This window comes from Triturus cristatus, chromosome 8 (assembly GCF_964204655.1).
Source record: "Triturus cristatus chromosome 8, aTriCri1.1, whole genome shotgun sequence".
Classification (NCBI taxonomy): domain Eukaryota; kingdom Metazoa; phylum Chordata; class Amphibia; order Caudata; family Salamandridae; genus Triturus; species Triturus cristatus.
The window spans coordinates 868,989,462-869,012,419 of record NC_140591.1 but is presented as its reverse complement, the minus strand read 5'-3'; positions in this window follow the sequence as shown (position 1 = coordinate 869,012,419).

Here is a 22,958-nt window from a genome sequence, read left to right as displayed (position 1 = left end):
ATAGTGAGGTCTGGATTTTCACAATATTACATAAGCCATAATTCTTCTTAGTAACGCTTTATAAAAATCAGTTGTTTGTTCCATTGCATTAGTATGGAAAATGTCATGTTCTAATAATAGACTAACGATGGACTTTTCCATCTGCAGAATATACTGATTGACCTGCGGTGGCAGTGTTGCAGAAGAGAACTTCCCTGCATTGCTGAGAAGCACAAAAAAAAAAAAGAAACGTCATCAGCCTTCTGCTTGATTGATGTATTTATATGGCAAGTCAACCTCACATTTAATCATTTTGCTAGTCATTAAAAGAAGTTCATAGCATCTCAATGTCCTCGGTACCTTATAGTGGTCTCTTCTGCGTAGATAAAATTTCTGTCACCATGGTAGTAATGTGGATGACATTATGGTGCTCCTTCTAATTAATCAATGACTTTGACGGTCTAGAAGGCTGACAAATCCCTCTTTATATGCCTGTGCTAGAAATGTCAGAGGAAATACTATCGTTTGAGGCTGGAATAAGTTGTCTTAAATTGAGCGAATGAGGTATTTTTTCCTGGAGGGAAGCTCATTTAACATGTTTCTCTGCACTCTCCACGTGTGACTCTGATACTCAAGATGGATGTTTTTTTGTGAGACACAATTCTCATAACTCCATCGCAATTTCAGAAGGAGCCCAATGCTTTCAGTGGCTGAGTACTTTACCATTACAGCGCCTACTTGCATTTCAGTCATAAGTACATGTAGTACCCTAGTGCATATTTGCTGATGCATTATCCTCCAGAGTGTCATCTTCACTCAGAGCAATTGGTCCAATGGAGCCCTGACATCATAAAGCTACAGAAGTATGTCATCTGACATGAGGGCTGTCCACTATCTAGCAAGCAGTAGGATGTCATTATCATAGTGTTCAAATGGGTAGCAGAGTAGACAGGATGCCCAGCTGAAGACGAAGATGGTGGGATGATAAAATAGGCATTGTTTGAGATGTACACTTTTTTGAAGGTGTGGTTGATCATAATATTCTCGACTTGACTATTTATTCACTGGCTGGGATGTGCTAAAATGAAGAAGTTAGAATCTGTAATTCATACCTTTTATTATTCCCTTTAACGATATCCTAAGCCTTCCTACCCCAGCTTATCAGATGAATTAATTACTATTGGTGTACCATAACCTAAAAGAATTGCAGTGAAAATGGTACGCTGTTGCATTCTGGCAACCTGATCTTTTTATCCATGTCCAACTATAGGTGCTAGAGTTTGGTAGCGAGTGGATACAATAAGGCATAGGATTGAGAGATGTATGCTAGGTTGAAAACAGCAACTGCGATTTTGAATTTATAGTGAGGTCTGGATTTTCACAATATTACATAGGCCATAATTCTTCTTAGTAACGCTTTATAAAAATCAGTTGTTTGTTCCATTCCATTAGTATGGAAAATGTCATGTTCTAATAATAGACTAATGGTGGAATTTTCCATCTGCAGAATATACTGATTGACCAGCGGTGGCAGTGTTGCAGAAGAGAACTTCGCTGCATTGCTGAGACGCACAAAAAAAAAAAGAAACTTCATCAGCCTTCTGCTTGATTGATGTATTTATATGGTAAGTTATTCTCACATTTAATCATTTTGCTAGTCATTAAAAGAAGTTCATAGCCTCTCAATGTCCTCGGTACCTTCTAGTGGACTCTTCTGCGTAGATAAAATTTATGTCACCATGGTAGTAATGTGGATGACATTATGGAGCTCCTTCTAATTAATCAACGACTTTGACGGTCTCTAAGGCTGACAAATCCTTCTTTATATGCCTGTGCTAGAAATGTCATCAGAGGAAATACTAACTTTTGAGGCTGGAATAAGCTGTCTTAAATTGAGCGAATGAGGTATTTTTTCCTGGAGGGAAGCTCATTTAACATGTTTCTCTGCACTCTCCACGTGTGACTCTGATACTCAAGATGGATGTTTTTTTTTTGAGACACAATTCTCATAACTCCATCGCAATTTCAGAAGGAGCCCAATGCTTTCAGTGGCTGAGTACTTTACCATTACAGCGCCTACTTGCATTTCAGTCATAAGTACATGTAGTACCCTAGTGCATATTTGCTGATGCATAATCCTCCAGAGTGTCATCTTCACTCAGAGCAATTGGTCCAATGGAGCCCTGACATCATAAAGCTACAGAAGTATGTCATCTGACATGAGGGCTGTCCACTATCTAGCAAGCAGTAGGATGTCATTATCATAGTGTTCAAATGGGTAGCAGAGTAGACAGGATGCCCAGCAGAAGACGAAGATGGTGGGATGATAAAATAGGCATTGTTTGAGATGTACACTTTTTTGAAGGTGTGGTTGATCATAATATTCTCGACTTGACTATTTATTCACTGGCTGGGATGTGCTAAAATGAAGAAGTTAGAATCTGTAATTCATACCTTATATTATTCCCTTCAACGATATCCTAAGCCTTCCTACTCCAGCTTATCAGATGAATTAATTGCTATTGGTGTACCATAACCTAAAAGAATTGCAGTGAAAATGGTACGCTGTTGCATTCTGGCAACCTAATCTTTTTATCCGTGTCCAACTATAGGTGCTAGAGTTTGGTAGCGAGTGGATACAATAAGGCATAGGATTGAGAGATGTATGCTAGGTTGAAAACAGCAACTGCGATTTTGAATTTATAGTGAGGTCTGGATTTTCACAATATTACATAAGCCATAATTCTTCTTAGTAACGCTTTATAAAAATCAGTTGTTTGTTCCATTCCATTAGTATGGAAAATGTCATGTTCTAATAATAGACTAACGGTGGACTTTTCCATCTGCAGAATATACTGATTGACCTGCGGTGGCAGTGTTGCAGAAGAGAACTTCCCTGCATTGCTGAGACGCACAAAAAAAAAAGAAAGCAACGTCATCAGCCTTCTGCTTGATTGATGTATTTATATGGCAAGTCAACCTCACATTTAATCATTTTGCTAGTCATTAAAAGAAGTTCATAGCATCTCAATGTCCTCGGTACCTTATAGTGGTCTCTTCTGCGTAGATAAAATTTCTGTCACCATGGTAGTAATGTGGATGACATTATGGTGCTCCTTCTAATTAATCAATGACTTTGACGGTCTAGAAGGCTGACAAATCCCTCTTTATATGCCTGTGCTAGAAATGTCATCAGAGGAAATACTATCGTTTGAGGCTGGAATAAGTTGTCTTAAATTGAGCGAATGAGGTATTTTTTCCTGGAGGGAAGCTCATTTAACATGTTTCTCTGCACTCTCCACGTGTGACTCTGATACTCAAGATGGATGTTTTTTTGTGAGACACAATTCTCATAACTCCATCGCAATTTCAGAAGGAGCCCAATGCTTTCAGTGGCTGAGTACTTTACCATTACAGCGCCTACTTGCATTTCAGTCATAAGTACATGTAGTACCCTAGTGCATATTTGCTGATGCATTATCCTCCAGAGTGTCATCTTCACTCAGAGCAATTGGTCCAATGGAGCCCTGACATCATAAAGCTACAGAAGTATGTCATCTGACATGAGGGCTGTCCACTATCTAGCAAGCAGTAGGATGTCATTATCATAGTGTTCAAATGGGTAGCAGAGTAGACAGGATGCCCAGCTGAAGACGAAGATGGTGGGATGATAAAATAGGCATTGTTTGAGATGTACACTTTTTTGAAGGTGTGGTTGATCATAATATTCTCGACTTGACTATTTATTCACTGGCTGGGATGTGCTAAAATGAAGAAGTTAGAATCTGTAATTCATACCTTGTATTATTCCCTTTAACGATATCCTAAGCCTTCCTACCCCTGGTTATCAGATGAATTAATTGCTATTGGTGTACCATAACCTAAAAGAATTGCAGTGAAAATGGTACGCTGCTGCATTCTGGCAACCTGATCTTTTTATCCGTGTCCAACTATAGGTGCTAGAGTTTGGTAGCGAGTGGATACAATAAGGCATAGGATTGAGAGATGTATGCTAGGTTGAAAACAGCAACTGCGATTTTGAATTTATAGTGAGGTCTGGATTTTCACAATATTACATAGGCCATAATTCTTCTTAGTAACGCTTTATAAAAATCAGTTGTTTGTTCCATTCCATTAGTATGGAAAATGTCATGTTCTAATAATAGACTAACGGTGGACTTTTCCATCTGCAGAATATACTGATTGACCAGCGGTGGCAGTGTTGCAGAAGAGAACTTCGCTGCATTGCTGAGACGCACAAAAAAAAAAAGAAACTTCATCAGCCTTCTGCTTGATTGATGTATTTATATGGTAAGTTATTCTCACATTTAATCATTTTGCTAGTCATTAAAAGAAGTTCATAGCCTCTCAATGTCCTCGGTACCTTCTAGTGGACTCTTCTGCGTAGATAAAATTTATGTCACCATGGTAGTAATGTGGATGACATTATGGAGCTCCTTCTAATTAATCAACGACTTTGACGGTCTCTAAGGCTGACAAATCCTTCTTTATATGCCTGTGCTAGAAATGTCATCAGAGGAAATACTAACTTTTGAGGCTGGAATAAGCTGTCTTAAATTGAGCGAATGAGGTATTTTTTCCTGGAGGGAAGCTCATTTAACATGTTTCTCTGCACTCTCCACGTGTGACTCTGATACTCAAGATGGATGTTTTTTTTTTGAGACACAATTCTCATAACTCCATCGCAATTTCAGAAGGAGCCCAATGCTTTCAGTGGCTGAGTACTTTACCATTACAGCGCCTACTTGCATTTCAGTCATAAGTACATGTAGTACCCTAGTGCATATTTGCTGATGCATAATCCTCCAGATTGTCATCTTCACTCAGAGCAATTGGTCCAATGGAGCCCTGACATCATAAAGCTACAGAAGTATGTCATCTGACATGAGGGCTGTCCACTATCTAGCAAGCAGTAGGATGTCATTATCATAGTGTTCAAATGGGTAGCAGAGTAGACAGGATGCCCAGCAGAAGACGAAGATGGTGGGATGATAAAATAGGCATTATTTGAGATGTACACTTTTTTGAAGGTGTGGTTGATCATAATATTCTCGACTTGACTATTTATTCACTGGCTGGGATGTGCTAAAATGAAGAAGTTAGAATCTGTAATTCATACCTTGTATTATTCCCTTTAACGATATCCTAAGCCTTCCTACCCCTGCTTATCAGATAAATTAATTGCTATTGGTGTACCATAACCTAAAAGAATTGCAGTGAAAATGGTACGCTGCTGCATTCTGGCAACCTGATCTTTTTATCCGTGTCCAACTATAGGTGCTAGAGTTTGGTAGCGAGTGGATACAATAAGGCATAGGATTGAGAGATGTATGCTAGGTTGAAAACAGCAACTGCGATTTTGAATTTATAGTGAGGTCTGGATTTTCACAATATTACATAGGCCATAATTCTTCTTAGTAACGCTTTATAAAAATCAGTTGTTTGTTCCATTCCATTAGTATGGAAAATGTCATGTTCTAATAATAGACTAACGGTGGACTTTTCCATCTGCAGAATATACTGATTGACCAGCGGTGGCAGTGTTGCAGAAGAGAACTTCCCTGCATTGCTGAGACGCACAAAAAAAAAAAGAAAGCAACGTCATCAGCCTTCTGCTTGATTGATGTATTTATATGGTAAGTCAACCTCACATTTAATCATTTTGCTAGTCATTAAAAGAATTTCATAGCATCTCAATGTCCTCGGTACCTTATAGTGGACTCTTCTGCGTAGATAAAATTTCTGTCACCATGGTAGTAATGTGGATGACATTATGGAGCTCCTTCTAATTAATCAACGACTTTGACGGTCTCTAAGGCTGACAAATCCTTCTTTATATGCCTGTGCTAGAAATGTCATCAGAGGAAATACTAACTTTTGAGGCTGGAATAAGCTGTCTTAAATTGAGCGAATGAGGTATTTTTTCCTGGAGGGAAGCTCATTTAACATGTTTCTCTGCACTCTCCACGTGTGACTCTGATACTCAAGATGGATGTTTTTTTGTGAGACACAATTCTCATAACTCCATCGCAATTTCAGAAGGAGCCCAATGCTTTCAGTGGCTGAGTACTTTACCATTACAGCGCCTACTTGCATTTCAGTCATAAGTACATGTAGTACCCTAGTGCATATTTGCTGATGCATAATCCTCCAGAGTGTCATCTTCACTCAGAGCAATTGGTCTAATGGAGCCCTGACATCATAAAGCTACAGAAGTATGTCATCTGACATGAGGGCTGTCCACTATCTAGCAAGCAGTAGGATGTCATTATCATAGTGTTCAAATGGGTAGCAGAGTAGACAGGATGCCCAGCAGAAGACGAAGATGGTGGGATGATAAAATAGGCATTATTTGAGATGTACACTTTTTTGAAGGTGTGGTTGATCATAATATTCTCGACTTGACTATTTATTCACTGGCTGGGATGTGCTAAAATGAAGAAGTTAGAATCTGTAATTCATACCTTGTATTATTCCCTTTAACGATATCCTAAGCCTTCCTACCCCTGCTTATCAGATGAATTAATTGCTATTGGTGTACCATAACCTAAAAGAATTGCAGTGAAAATGGTACGCTGCTGCATTCTGGCAACCTGATCTTTTTATCCGTGTCCAACTATAGGTGCTAGAGTTTGGTAGCGAGTGGATACAATAAGGCATAGGATTGAGAGATGTATGCTAGGTTGAAAACAGCAACTGCGATTTTGAATTTATAGTGAGGTCTGGATTTTCACAATATTACATAGGCCATAATTCTTCTTAGTAACGCTTTATAAAAATCAGTTGTTTGTTCCATTCCATTAGTATGGAAAATGTCATGTTCTAATAATAGACTAATGGTGGAATTTTCCATCTGCAGAATATACTGATTGACCAGCGGTGGCAGTGTTGCAGAAGAAAACTTCCCTGCATTGCTGAGACACACACAAAAAAAAAAGAAAGCAACGTCATCAGCCTTCTGCTTGATTGATGTATTTATATGGTAAGTCAACCTCACATTTAATCATTTTGCTAGTCATTAAAAGAAGTTCATAGCATCTCAATGTCCTCGGTACCTTATAGTGGTCTCTTCTGCGTAGATATAATTTCTGTCACCATGGTAGTAATGTGGATGACATTATGGAGCTCCTTCTAATTAATCAACGACTTTGACGGTCTCTAAGGCTGACAAATCCTTCTTTATATGCCTGTGCTAGAAATGTCATCAGAGGAAATACTAACTTTTGAGGCTGGAATAAGCTGTCTTAAATTGAGCGAATGAGGTATTTTTTCCTGGAGGGAAGCTCATTTAACATGTTTCTCTGCACTCTCCACGTGTGACTCTGATACTCAAGATGGATGTTTTTTTGTGAGACACAATTCTCATAACTCCATCGCAATTTCAGAAGGAGCCCAATGCTTTCAGTGGCTGAGTACTTTACCATTACAGCGCCTACTTGCATTTCAGTCATAAGTACATGTAGTACCCTAGTGCATATTTGCTGATGCATTATCCTCCAGAGTGTCATCTTCACTCAGAGCAATTGGTCCAATGGAGCCCTGACATCATAAAGCTACAGAAGTATGTCATCTGACATGAGGGCTGTCCACTATCTAGCAAGCAGTAGGATGTCATTATCATAGTGTTCAAATGGGTAGCAGAGTAGACAGGATGCCCAGCAGAAGACGAAGATGGTGGGATGATAAAATAGGCATTATTTGAGATGTACACTTTTTTGAAGGTGTGGTTGATCATAATATTCTCGACTTGACTATTTATTCACTGGCTGGGATGTGCTAAAATGAAGAAGTTAGAATCTGTAATTCATACCTTGTATTATTCCCTTTAACGATATCCTAAGCCTTCCTACCCCTGCTTATCAGATGAATTAATTGCTATTGGTGTACCATAACCTAAAAGAATTGCAGTGAAAATGGTACGCTGCTGCATTCTGGCAACCTGATCTTTTTATCCATGTCCAACTATAGGTGCTAGAGTTTGGTAGCGAGTGGATACAATAAGGCATAGGATTGAGAGATGTATGCTAGGTTGAAAACAGCAACTGCGATTTTGAATTTATAGTGAGGTCTGGATTTTCACAATATTACATAGGCCATAATTCTTCTTAGTAACGCTTTATAAAAATCAGTTGTTTGTTCCATTCCATTAGTATGGAAAATGTCATGTTCTAATAATAGACTAACGGTGGACTTTTCCATCTGCAGAATATACTGATTGACCAGCGGTGGCAGTGTTGCAGAAGAGAACTTCCCTGCATTGCTGAGACGCACAAAAAAAAAAAGAAAGCAACGTCATCAGCCTTCTGCTTGATTGATGTATTTATATGGTAAGTCAACCTCACATTTAATCATTTTGCTAGTCATTAAAAGAATTTCATAGCATCTCAATGTCCTCGGTACCTTATAGTGGACTCTTCTGCGTAGATAAAATTTCTGTCACCATGGTAGTAATGTGGATGACATTATGGAGCTCCTTCTAATTAATCAACGACTTTGACGGTCTCTAAGGCTGACAAATCCTTCTTTATATGCCTGTGCTAGAAATGTCATCAGAGGAAATACTAACTTTTGAGGCTGGAATAAGCTGTCTTAAATTGAGCGAATGAGGTATTTTTTCCTGGAGGGAAGCTCATTTAACATGTTTCTCTGCACTCTCCACGTGTGACTCTGATACTCAAGATGGATGTTTTCTTGTGAGACACAATTCTCATAACTCCATCGCAATTTCAGAAGGAGCCCAATGCTTTCAGTGGCTGAGTACTTTACCATTACAGCGCCTACTTGCATTTCAGTCATAAGTACATGTAGTACCCTAGTGCATATTTGCTGATGCATTATCCTCCAGAGTGTCATCTTCACTCAGAGCAATTGGTCCAATGGAGCCCTGACATCATAAAGCTACAGAAGTATGTCATCTGACATGAGGGCTGTCCACTATCTAGCAAGCAGTAGGATGTCATTATCATAGTGTTCAAATGGGTAGCAGAGTAGACAGGATGCCCAGCAGAAGACGAAGATGGTGGGATGATAAAATAGGCATTATTTGAGATGTACACTTTTTTGAAGGTGTGGTTGATCATAATATTCTCGACTTGACTATTTATTCACTGGCTGGGATGTGCTAAAATGAAGAAGTTAGAATCTGTAATTCATACCTTGTATTATTCCCTTTAACGATATCCTAAGCCTTCCTACCCCTGCTTATCAGATAAATTAATTGCTATTGGTGTACCATAACCTAAAAGAATTGCAGTGAAAATGGTACGCTGCTGCATTCTGGCAACCTGATCTTTTTATCCGTGTCCAACTATAGGTGCTAGAGTTTGGTAGCGAGTGGATACAATAAGGCATAGGATTGAGAGATGTATGCTAGGTTGAAAACAGCAACTGCGATTTTGAATTTATAGTGAGGTCTGGATTTTCACAATATTACATAGGCCATAATTCTTCTTAGTAACGCTTTATAAAAATCAGTTGTTTGTTCCATTCCATTAGTATGGAAAATGTCATGTTCTAATAATAGACTAACGGTGGACTTTTCCATCTGCAGAATATACTGATTGACCAGCGGTGGCAGTGTTGCAGAAGAGAACTTCCCTGCATTGCTGAGACGCACAAAAAAAAAAAGAAAGCAACGTCATCAGCCTTCTGCTTGATTGATGTATTTATATGGTAAGTCAACCTCACATTTAATCATTTTGCTAGTCATTAAAAGAATTTCATAGCATCTCAATGTCCTCGGTACCTTATAGTGGACTCTTCTGCGTAGATAAAATTTCTGTCACCATGGTAGTAATGTGGATGACATTATGGAGCTCCTTCTAATTAATCAACGACTTTGACGGTCTCTAAGGCTGACAAATCCTTCTTTATATGCCTGTGCTAGAAATGTCATCAGAGGAAATACTAACTTTTGAGGCTGGAATAAGCTGTCTTAAATTGAGCGAATGAGGTATTTTTTCCTGGAGGGAAGCTCATTTAACATGTTTCTCTGCACTCTCCACGTGTGACTCTGATACTCAAGATGGATGTTTTTTTGTGAGACACAATTCTCATAACTCCATCGCAATTTCAGAAGGAGCCCAATGCTTTCAGTGGCTGAGTACTTTACCATTACAGCGCCTACTTGCATTTCAGTCATAAGTACATGTAGTACCCTAGTGCATATTTGCTGATGCATAATCCTCCAGAGTGTCATCTTCACTCAGAGCAATTGGTCCAATGGAGCCCTGACATCATAAAGCTACAGAAGTATGTCATCTGACATGAGGGCTGTCCACTATCTAGCAAGCAGTAGGATGTCATTATCATAGTGTTCAAATGGGTAGCAGTGTAGACAGGATGCCCAGCAGAAGACGAAGATGGTGGGATGATAAAATAGGCATTATTTGAGATGTACACTTTTTTGAAGGTGTGGTTGATCATAATATTCTCGACTTGACTATTTATTCACTGGCTGGGATGTGCTAAAATGAAGAAGTTAGAATCTGTAATTCATACCTTGTATTATTCCCTTTAACGATATCCTAAGCCTTCCTACCCCTGCTTATCAGATGAATTAATTGCTATTGGTGTACCATAACCTAAAAGAATTGCAGTGAAAATGGTACGCTGCTGCATTCTGGCAACCTGATCTTTTTATCCGTGTCCAACTATAGGTGCTAGAGTTTGGTAGCGAGTGGATACAATAAGGCATAGGATTGAGAGATGTATGCTAGGTTGAAAACAGCAACTGCGATTTTGAATTTATAGTGAGGTCTGGATTTTCACAATATTACATAGGCCATAATTCTTCTTAGTAACGCTTTATAAAAATCAGTTGTTTGTTCCATTCCATTAGTATGGAAAATGTCATGTTCTAATAATAGACTAACGGTGGACTTTTCCATCTGCAGAATATACTGATTGACCAGCGGTGGCAGTGTTGCAGAAGAGAACTTCCCTGCATTGCTGAGACGCACAAAAAAAAAAAGAAAGCAACGTCATCAGCCTTCTGCTTGATTGATGTATTTATATGGTAAGTCAACCTCACATTTAATCATTTTGCTAGTCATTAAAAGAATTTCATAGCATCTCAATGTCCTCGGTACCTTATAGTGGACTCTTCTGCGTAGATAAAATTTCTGTCACCATGGTAGTAATGTGGATGACATTATGGAGCTCCTTCTAATTAATCAACGACTTTGACGGTCTCTAAGGCTGACAAATCCTTCTTTATATGCCTGTGCTAGAAATGTCATCAGAGGAAATACTAACTTTTGAGGCTGGAATAAGCTGTCTTAAATTGAGCGAATGAGGTATTTTTTCCTGGAGGGAAGCTCATTTAACATGTTTCCCTGCACTCTCCACGTGTGACTCTGATACTCAAGATGGATGTTTTTTTGTGAGACACAATTCTCATAACTCCATCGCAATTTCAGAAGGAGCCCAATGCTTTCAGTGGCTGAGTACTTTACCATTACAGCGCCTACTTGCATTTCAGTCATAAGTACATGTAGTACCCTAGTGCATATTTGCTGATGCATAATCCTCCAGAGTGTCATCTTCACTCAGAGCAATTGGTCCAATGGAGCCCTGACATCATAAAGCTACAGAAGTATGTCATCTGACATGAGGGCTGTCCACTATCTAGCAAGCAGTAGGATGTCATTATCATAGTGTTCAAATGGGTAGCAGAGTAGACAGGATGCCCAGCAGAAGACGAAGATGGTGGGATGATAAAATAGGCATTATTTGAGATGTACACTTTTTTGAAGGTGTGGTTGATCATAATATTCTCGACTTGACTATTTATTCACTGGCTGGGATGTGCTAAAATGAAGAAGTTAGAATCTGTAATTCATACCTTGTATTATTCCCTTTAACGATATCCTAAGCCTTCCTACCCCTGCTTATCAGATGAATTAATTGCTATTGGTGTACCATAACCTAAAAGAATTGCAGTGAAAATGGTACGCTGCTGCATTCTGGCAACCTGATCTTTTTATCCGTGTCCAACTATAGGTGCTAGAGTTTGGTAGCGAGTGGATACAATAAGGCATAGGATTGAGAGATGTATGCTAGGTTGAAAACAGCAACTGCGATTTTGAATTTATAGTGAGGTCTGGATTTTCACAATATTACATAGGCCATAATTCTTCTTAGTAACGCTTTATAAAAATCAGTTGTTTGTTCCATTCCATTAGTATGGAAAATGTCATGTTCTAATAATAGACTAATGGTGGAATTTTCCATCTGCAGAATATACTGATTGACCAGCGGTGGCAGTGTTGCAGAAGAAAACTTCCCTGCATTGCTGAGACACACAAAAAAAAAAGAAAGCAACGTCATCAGCCTTCTGCTTGATTGATGTATTTATATGGTAAGTCAACCTCACATTTAATCATTTTGCTAGTCATTAAAAGAAGTTCATAGCATCTCAATGTCCTCGGTACCTTATAGTGGTCTCTTCTGCGTAGATATAATTTCTGTCACCATGGTAGTAATGTGGATGACATTATGGAGCTCCTTCTAATTAATCAACGACTTTGACGGTCTCTAAGGCTGACAAATCCTTCTTTATATGCCTGTGCTAGAAATGTCATCAGAGGAAATACTAACTTTTGAGGCTGGAATAAGCTGTCTTAAATTGAGCGAATGAGGTATTTTTTCCTGGAGGGAAGCTCATTTAACATGTTTCTCTGCACTCTCCACGTGTGACTCTGATACTCAAGATGGATGTTTTTTTGTGAGACACAATTCTCATAACTCCATCGCAATTTCAGAAGGAGCCCAATGCTTTCAGTGGCTGAGTACTTTACCATTACAGCGCCTACTTGCATTTCAGTCATAAGTACATGTAGTACCCTAGTGCATATTTGCTGATGCATTATCCTCCAGAGTGTCATCTTCACTCAGAGCAATTGGTCCAATGGAGCCCTGACATCATAAAGCTACAGAAGTATGTCATCTGACATGAGGGCTGTCTACTATCTAGCAAGCAGTAGGATGTCATTATCATAGTGTTCAAATGGGTAGCAGAGTAGACAGGATGCCCAGCAGAAGACGAAGATGGTGGGATGATAAAATAGGCATTATTTGAGATGTACACTTTTTTGAAGGTGTGGTTGATCATAATATTCTCGACTTGACTATTTATTCACTGGCTGGGATGTGCTAAAATGAAGAAGTTAGAATCTGTAATTCATACCTTGTATTATTCCCTTTAACGATATCCTAAGCCTTCCTACCCCTGCTTATCAGATGAATTAATTGCTATTGGTGTACCATAACCTAAAAGAATTGCAGTGAAAATGGTACGCTGCTGCATTCTGGCAACCTGATCTTTTTATCCATGTCCAACTATAGGTGCTAGAGTTTGGTAGCGAGTGGATACAATAAGGCATAGGATTGAGAGATGTATGCTAGGTTGAAAACAGCAACTGCGATTTTGAATTTATAGTGAGGTCTGGATTTTCACAATATTACATAGGCCATAATTCTTCTTAGTAACGCTTTATAAAAATCAGTTGTTTGTTCCATTCCATTAGTATGGAAAATGTCATGTTCTAATAATAGACTAATGGTGGAATTTTCCATCTGCAGAATATACTGATTGACCAGCGGTGGCAGTGTTGCAGAAGAGAACTTCGCTGCATTGCTGAGACGCACAAAAAAAAAAAGAAACTTCATCAGCCTTCTGCTTGATTGATGTATTTATATGGTAAGTTATTCTCACATTTAATCATTTTGCTAGTCATTAAAAGAAGTTCATAGCCTCTCAATGTCCTCGGTACCTTCTAGTGGACTCTTCTGCGTAGATAAAATTTATGTCACCATGGTAGTAATGTGGATGACATTATGGAGCTCCTTCTAATTAATCAACGACTTTGACGGTCTCTAAGGCTGACAAATCCTTCTTTATATGCCTGTGCTAGAAATGTCATCAGAGGAAATACTAACTTTTGAGGCTGGAATAAGCTGTCTTAAATTGAGCGAATGAGGTATTTTTTCCTGGAGGGAAGCTCATTTAACATGTTTCTCTGCACTCTCCACGTGTGACTCTGATACTCAAGATGGATGTTTTTTTTTTGAGACACAATTCTCATAACTCCATCGCAATTTCAGAAGGAGCCCAATGCTTTCAGTGGCTGAGTACTTTACCATTACAGCGCCTACTTGCATTTCAGTCATAAGTACATGTAGTACCCTAGTGCATATTTGCTGATGCATAATCCTCCAGAGTGTCATCTTCACTCAGAGCAATTGGTCCAATGGAGCCCTGACATCATAAAGCTACAGAAGTATGTCATCTGACATGAGGGCTGTCCACTATCTAGCAAGCAGTAGGATGTCATTATCATAGTGTTCAAATGGGTAGCAGAGTAGACAGGATGCCCAGCAGAAGACGAAGATGGTGGGATGATAAAATAGGCATTGTTTGAGATGTACACTTTTTTGAAGGTGTGGTTGATCATAATATTCTCGACTTGACTATTTATTCACTGGCTGGGATGTGCTAAAATGAAGAAGTTAGAATCTGTAATTCATACCTTATATTATTCCCTTCAACGATATCCTAAGCCTTCCTACTCCAGCTTATCAGATGAATTAATTGCTATTGGTGTACCATAACCTAAAAGAATTGCAGTGAAAATGGTACGCTGTTGCATTCTGGCAACCTAATCTTTTTATCCGTGTCCAACTATAGGTGCTAGAGTTTGGTAGCGAGTGGATACAATAAGGCATAGGATTGAGAGATGTATGCTAGGTTGAAAACAGCAACTGCGATTTTGAATTTATAGTGAGGTCTGGATTTTCACAATATTACATAAGCCATAATTCTTCTTAGTAACGCTTTATAAAAATCAGTTGTTTGTTCCATTCCATTAGTATGGAAAATGTCATGTTCTAATAATAGACTAACGGTGGACTTTTCCATCTGCAGAATATACTGATTGACCTGCGGTGGCAGTGTTGCAGAAGAGAACTTCCCTGCATTGCTGAGAAGCACAAAAAAAAAAAAGAAACGTCATCAGCCTTCTGCTTGATTGATGTATTTATATGGCAAGTCAACCTCACATTTAATCATTTTGCTAGTCATTAAAAGAAGTTCATAGCATCTCAATGTCCTCGGTACCTTATAGTGGTCTCTTCTGCGTAGATAAAATTTCTGTCACCATGGTAGTAATGTGGATGACATTATGGTGCTCCTTCTAATTAATCAATGACTTTGACGGTCTAGAAGGCTGACAAATCCCTCTTTATATGCCTGTGCTAGAAATGTCATCAGAGGAAATACTATCGTTTGAGGCTGGAATAAGTTGTCTTAAATTGAGCGAATGAGGTATTTTTTCCTGGAGGGAAGCTCATTTAACATGTTTCTCTGCACTCTCCACGTGTGACTCTGATACTCAAGATGGATGTTTTTTTGTGAGACACAATTCTCATAACTCCATCGCAATTTCAGAAGGAGCCCAATGCTTTCAGTGGCTGAGTACTTTACCATTACAGCGCCTACTTGCATTTCAGTCATAAGTACATGTAGTACCCTAGTGCATATTTGCTGATGCATTATCCTCCAGAGTGTCATCTTCACTCAGAGCAATTGGTCCAATGGAGCCCTGACATCATAAAGCTACAGAAGTATGTCATCTGACATGAGGGCTGTCCACTATCTAGCAAGCAGTAGGATGTCATTATCATAGTGTTCAAATGGGTAGCAGAGTAGACAGGATGCCCAGCTGAAGACGAAGATGGTGGGATGATAAAATAGGCATTGTTTGAGATGTACACTTTTTTGAAGGTGTGGTTGATCATAATATTCTCGACTTGACTATTTATTCACTGGCTGGGATGTGCTAAAATGAAGAAGTTAGAATCTGTAATTCATACCTTGTATTATTCCCTTTAACGATATCCTAAGCCTTCCTACCCCTGCTTATCAGATGAATTAATTGCTATTGGTGTACCATAACCTAAAAGAATTGCAGTGAAAATGGTACGCTGCTGCATTCTGGCAACCTGATCTTTTTATCCGTGTCCAACTATAGGTGCTAGAGTTTGGTAGCGAGTGGATACAATAAGGCATAGGATTGAGAGATGTATGCTAGGTTGAAAACAGCAACTGCGATTTTGAATTTATAGTGAGGTCTGGATTTTCACAATATTACATAGGCCATAATTCTTCTTAGTAACGCTTTATAAAAATCAGTTGTTTGTTCCATTCCATTAGTATGGAAAATGTCATGTTCTAATAATAGACTAACGGTGGACTTTTCCATCTGCAGAATATACTGATTGACCAGCGGTGGCAGTGTTGCAGAAGAGAACTTCGCTGCATTGCTGAGACGCACAAAAAAAAAAAGAAACTTCATCAGCCTTCTGCTTGATTGATGTATTTATATGGTAAGTTATTCTCACATTTAATCATTTTGCTAGTCATTAAAAGAAGTTCATAGCCTCTCAATGTCCTCGGTACCTTCTAGTGGACTCTTCTGCGTAGATAAAATTTATGTCACCATGGTAGTAATGTGGATGACATTATGGAGCTCCTTCTAATTAATCAACGACTTTGACGGTCTCTAAGGCTGACAAATCCTTCTTTATATGCCTGTGCTAGAAATGTCATCAGAGGAAATACTAACTTTTGAGGCTGGAATAAGCTGTCTTAAATTGAGCGAATGAGGTATTTTTTCCTGGAGGGAAGCTCATTTAACATGTTTCTCTGCACTCTCCACGTGTGACTCTGATACTCAAGATGGATGTTTTTTTTTTGAGACACAATTCTCATAACTCCATCGCAATTTCAGAAGGAGCCCAATGCTTTCAGTGGCTGAGTACTTTACCATTACAGCGCCTACTTGCATTTCAGTCATAAGTACATGTAGTACCCTAGTGCATATTTGCTGATGCATAATCCTCCAGATTGTCATCTTCACTCAGAGCAATTGGTCCAATGGAGCCCTGACATCATAAAGCTACAGAAGTATGTCATCTGACATGAGGGCTGTCCACTATCTAGCAAGCAGTAGGATGTCATTATCATAGTGTTCAAATGGGTAGCAGAGTAGACAGGATGCCCAGCAGAAGACGAAGATGGTGGGATGATAAAATAGGCATTATTTGAGATGTACACTTTTTTGAAGGTGTGGTTGATCATAATATTCTCGACTTGACTATTTATTCACTGGCTGGGATGTGCTAAAATGAAGAAGTTAGAATCTGTAATTCATACCTTGTATTATTCCCTTTAACGATATCCTAAGCCTTCCTACCCCTGCTTATCAGATAAATTAATTGCTATTGGTGTACCATAACCTAAAAGAATTGCAGTGAAAATGGTACGCTGCTGCATTCTGGCAACCTGATCTTTTTATCCGTGTCCAACTATAGGTGCTAGAGTTTGGTAGCGAGTGGATACAATAAGGCATAGGATTGAGAGATGTATGCTAGGTTGAAAACAGCAACTGCGATTTTGAATTTATAGTGAGGTCTGGATTTTCACAATATTACATAGGCCATAATTCTTCTTAGTAACGCTTTATAAAAATCAGTTGTTTGTTCCATTCCATTAGTATGGAAAATGTCATGTTCTAATAATAGACTAACGGTGGACTTTTCCATCTGCAGAATATACTGATTGACCAGCGGTGGCAGTGTTGCAGAAGAGAACTTCCCTGCATTGCTGAGACGCACAAAAAAAAAAAGAAAGCAACGTCATCAGCCTTCTGCTTGATTGATGTATTTATATGGTAAGTCAACCTCACATTTAATCATTTTGCTAGTCATTAAAAGAATTTCATAGCATCTCAATGTCCTCGGTACCTTATAGTGGACTCTTCTGCGTAGATAAAATTTCTGTCACCATGGTAGTAATGTGGATGACATTATGGAGCTCCTTCTAATTAATCAACGACTTTGACGGTCTCTAAGGCTGACAAATCCTTCTTTATATGCCTGTGCTAGAAATGTCATCAGAGGAAATACTAACTTTTGAGGCTGGAATAAGCTGTCTTAAATTGAGCGAATGAGGTATTTTTTCCTGGAGGGAAGCTCATTTAACATGTTTCTCTGCACTCTCCACGTGTGACTCTGATACTCAAGATGGATGTTTTTTTGTGAGACACAATTCTCATAACTCCATCGCAATTTCAGAAGGAGCCCAATGCTTTCAGTGGCTGAGTACTTTACCATTACAGCGCCTACTTGCATTTCAGTCATAAGTACATGTAGTACCCTAGTGCATATTTGCTGATGCATAATCCTCCAGAGTGTCATCTTCACTCAGAGCAATTGGTCTAATGGAGCCCTGACATCATAAAGCTACAGAAGTATGTCATCTGACATGAGGGCTGTCCACTATCTAGCAAGCAGTAGGATGTCATTATCATAGTGTTCAAATGGGTAGCAGAGTAGACAGGATGCCCAGCAGAAGACGAAGATGGTGGGATGATAAAATAGGCATTATTTGAGATGTACACTTTTTTGAAGGTGTGGTTGATCATAATATTCTCGACTTGACTATTTATTCACTGGCTGGGATGTGCTAAAATGAAGAAGTTAGAATCTGTAATTCATACCTTGTATTATTCCCTTTAACGATATCCTAAGCCTTCCTACCCCTGCTTATCAGATGAATTAATTGCTATTGGTGTACCATAACCTAAAAGAATTGCAGTGAAAATGGTACGCTGCTGCATTCTGGCAACCTGATCTTTTTATCCGTGTCCAACTATAGGTGCTAGAGTTTGGTAGCGAGTGGATACAATAAGGCATAGGATTGAGAGATGTATGCTAGGTTGAAAACAGCAACTGCGATTTTGAATTTATAGTGAGGTCTGGATTTTCACAATATTACATAGGCCATAATTCTTCTTAGTAACGCTTTATAAAAATCAGTTGTTTGTTCCATTCCATTAGTATGGAAAATGTCATGTTCTAATAATAGACTAATGGTGGAATTTTCCATCTGCAGAATATACTGATTGACCAGCGGTGGCAGTGTTGCAGAAGAAAACTTCCCTGCATTGCTGAGACACACACAAAAAAAAAAGAAAGCAACGTCATCAGCCTTCTGCTTGATTGATGTATTTATATGGTAAGTCAACCTCACATTTAATCATTTTGCTAGTCATTAAAAGAAGTTCATAGCATCTCAATGTCCTCGGTACCTTATAGTGGTCTCTTCTGCGTAGATATAATTTCTGTCACCATGGTAGTAATGTGGATGACATTATGGAGCTCCTTCTAATTAATCAACGACTTTGACGGTCTCTAAGGCTGACAAATCCTTCTTTATATGCCTGTGCTAGAAATGTCATCAGAGGAAATACTAACTTTTGAGGCTGGAATAAGCTGTCTTAAATTGAGCGAATGAGGTATTTTTTCCTGGAGGGAAGCTCATTTAACATGTTTCTCTGCACTCTCCACGTGTGACTCTGATACTCAAGATGGATGTTTTTTTGTGAGACACAATTCTCATAACTCCATCGCAATTTCAGAAGGAGCCCAATGCTTTCAGTGGCTGAGTACTTTACCATTACAGCGCCTACTTGCATTTCAGTCATAAGTACATGTAGTACCCTAGTGCATATTTGCTGATGCATTATCCTCCAGAGTGTCATCTTCACTCAGAGCAATTGGTCCAATGGAGCCCTGACATCATAAAGCTACAGAAGTATGTCATCTGACATGAGGGCTGTCCACTATCTAGCAAGCAGTAGGATGTCATTATCATAGTGTTCAAATGGGTAGCAGAGTAGACAGGATGCCCAGCAGAAGACGAAGATGGTGGGATGATAAAATAGGCATTATTTGAGATGTACACTTTTTTGAAGGTGTGGTTGATCATAATATTCTCGACTTGACTATTTATTCACTGGCTGGGATGTGCTAAAATGAAGAAGTTAGAATCTGTAATTCATACCTTGTATTATTCCCTTTAACGATATCCTAAGCCTTCCTACCCCTGCTTATCAGATGAATTAATTGCTATTGGTGTACCATAACCTAAAAGAATTGCAGTGAAAATGGTACGCTGCTGCATTCTGGCAACCTGATCTTTTTATCCATGTCCAACTATAGGTGCTAGAGTTTGGTAGCGAGTGGATACAATAAGGCATAGGATTGAGAGATGTATGCTAGGTTGAAAACAGCAACTGCGATTTTGAATTTATAGTGAGGTCTGGATTTTCACAATATTACATAGGCCATAATTCTTCTTAGTAACGCTTTATAAAAATCAGTTGTTTGTTCCATTCCATTAGTATGGAAAATGTCATGTTCTAATAATAGACTAACGGTGGACTTTTCCATCTGCAGAATATACTGATTGACCAGCGGTGGCAGTGTTGCAGAAGAGAACTTCCCTGCATTGCTGAGACGCACAAAAAAAAAAAGAAAGCAACGTCATCAGCCTTCTGCTTGATTGATGTATTTATATGGTAAGTCAACCTCACATTTAATCATTTTGCTAGTCATTAAAAGAATTTCATAGCATCTCAATGTCCTCGGTACCTTATAGTGGACTCTTCTGCGTAGATAAAATTTCTGTCACCATGGTAGTAATGTGGATGACATTATGGAGCTCCTTCTAATTAATCAACGACTTTGACGGTCTCTAAGGCTGACAAATCCTTCTTTATATGCCTGTGCTAGAAATGTCATCAGAGGAAATACTAACTTTTGAGGCTGGAATAAGCTGTCTTAAATTGAGCGAATGAGGTATTTTTTCCTGGAGGGAAGCTCATTTAACATGTTTCTCTGCACTCTCCACGTGTGACTCTGATACTCAAGATGGATGTTTTCTTGTGAGACACAATTCTCATAACTCCATCGCAATTTCAGAAGGAGCCCAATGCTTTCAGTGGCTGAGTACTTTACCATTACAGCGCCTACTTGCATTTCAGTCATAAGTACATGTAGTACCCTAGTGCATATTTGCTGATGCATTATCCTCCAGAGTGTCATCTTCACTCAGAGCAATTGGTCCAATGGAGCCCTGACATCATAAAGCTACAGAAGTATGTCATCTGACATGAGGGCTGTCCACTATCTAGCAAGCAGTAGGATGTCATTATCATAGTGTTCAAATGGGTAGCAGAGTAGACAGGATGCCCAGCAGAAGACGAAGATGGTGGGATGATAAAATAGGCATTATTTGAGATGTACACTTTTTTGAAGGTGTGGTTGATCATAATATTCTCGACTTGACTATTTATTCACTGGCTGGGATGTGCTAAAATGAAGAAGTTAGAATCTGTAATTCATACCTTGTATTATTCCCTTTAACGATATCCTAAGCCTTCCTACCCCTGCTTATCAGATAAATTAATTGCTATTGGTGTACCATAACCTAAAAGAATTGCAGTGAAAATGGTACGCTGCTGCATTCTGGCAACCTGATCTTTTTATCCGTGTCCAACTATAGGTGCTAGAGTTTGGTAGCGAGTGGATACAATAAGGCATAGGATTGAGAGATGTATGCTAGGTTGAAAACAGCAACTGCGATTTTGAATTTATAGTGAGGTCTGGATTTTCACAATATTACATAGGCCATAATTCTTCTTAGTAACGCTTTATAAAAATCAGTTGTTTGTTCCATTCCATTAGTATGGAAAATGTCATGTTCTAATAATAGACTAACGGTGGACTTTTCCATCTGCAGAATATACTGATTGACCAGCGGTGGCAGTGTTGCAGAAGAGAACTTCCCTGCATTGCTGAGACGCACAAAAAAAAAAAGAAAGCAACGTCATCAGCCTTCTGCTTGATTGATGTATTTATATGGTAAGTCAACCTCACATTTAATCATTTTGCTAGTCATTAAAAGAATTTCATAGCATCTCAATGTCCTCGGTACCTTATAGTGGACTCTTCTGCGTAGATAAAATTTCTGTCACCATGGTAGTAATGTGGATGACATTATGGAGCTCCTTCTAATTAATCAACGACTTTGACGGTCTCTAAGGCTGACAAATCCTTCTTTATATGCCTGTGCTAGAAATGTCATCAGAGGAAATACTAACTTTTGAGGCTGGAATAAGCTGTCTTAAATTGAGCGAATGAGGTATTTTTTCCTGGAGGGAAGCTCATTTAACATGTTTCTCTGCACTCTCCACGTGTGACTCTGATACTCAAGATGGATGTTTTTTTGTGAGACACAATTCTCATAACTCCATCGCAATTTCAGAAGGAGCCCAATGCTTTCAGTGGCTGAGTACTTTACCATTACAGCGCCTACTTGCATTTCAGTCATAAGTACATGTAGTACCCTAGTGCATATTTGCTGATGCATAATCCTCCAGAGTGTCATCTTCACTCAGAGCAATTGGTCCAATGGAGCCCTGACATCATAAAGCTACAGAAGTATGTCATCTGACATGAGGGCTGTCCACTATCTAGCAAGCAGTAGGATGTCATTATCATAGTGTTCAAATGGGTAGCAGTGTAGACAGGATGCCCAGCAGAAGACGAAGATGGTGGGATGATAAAATAGGCATTATTTGAGATGTACACTTTTTTGAAGGTGTGGTTGATCATAATATTCTCGACTTGACTATTTATTCACTGGCTGGGATGTGCTAAAATGAAGAAGTTAGAATCTGTAATTCATACCTTGTATTATTCCCTTTAACGATATCCTAAGCCTTCCTACCCCTGCTTATCAGATGAATTAATTGCTATTGGTGTACCATAACCTAAAAGAATTGCAGTGAAAATGGTACGCTGCTGCATTCTGGCAACCTGATCTTTTTATCCGTGTCCAACTATAGGTGCTAGAGTTTGGTAGCGAGTGGATACAATAAGGCATAGGATTGAGAGATGTATGCTAGGTTGAAAACAGCAACTGCGATTTTGAATTTATAGTGAGGTCTGGATTTTCACAATATTACATAGGCCATAATTCTTCTTAGTAACGCTTTATAAAAATCAGTTGTTTGTTCCATTCCATTAGTATGGAAAATGTCATGTTCTAA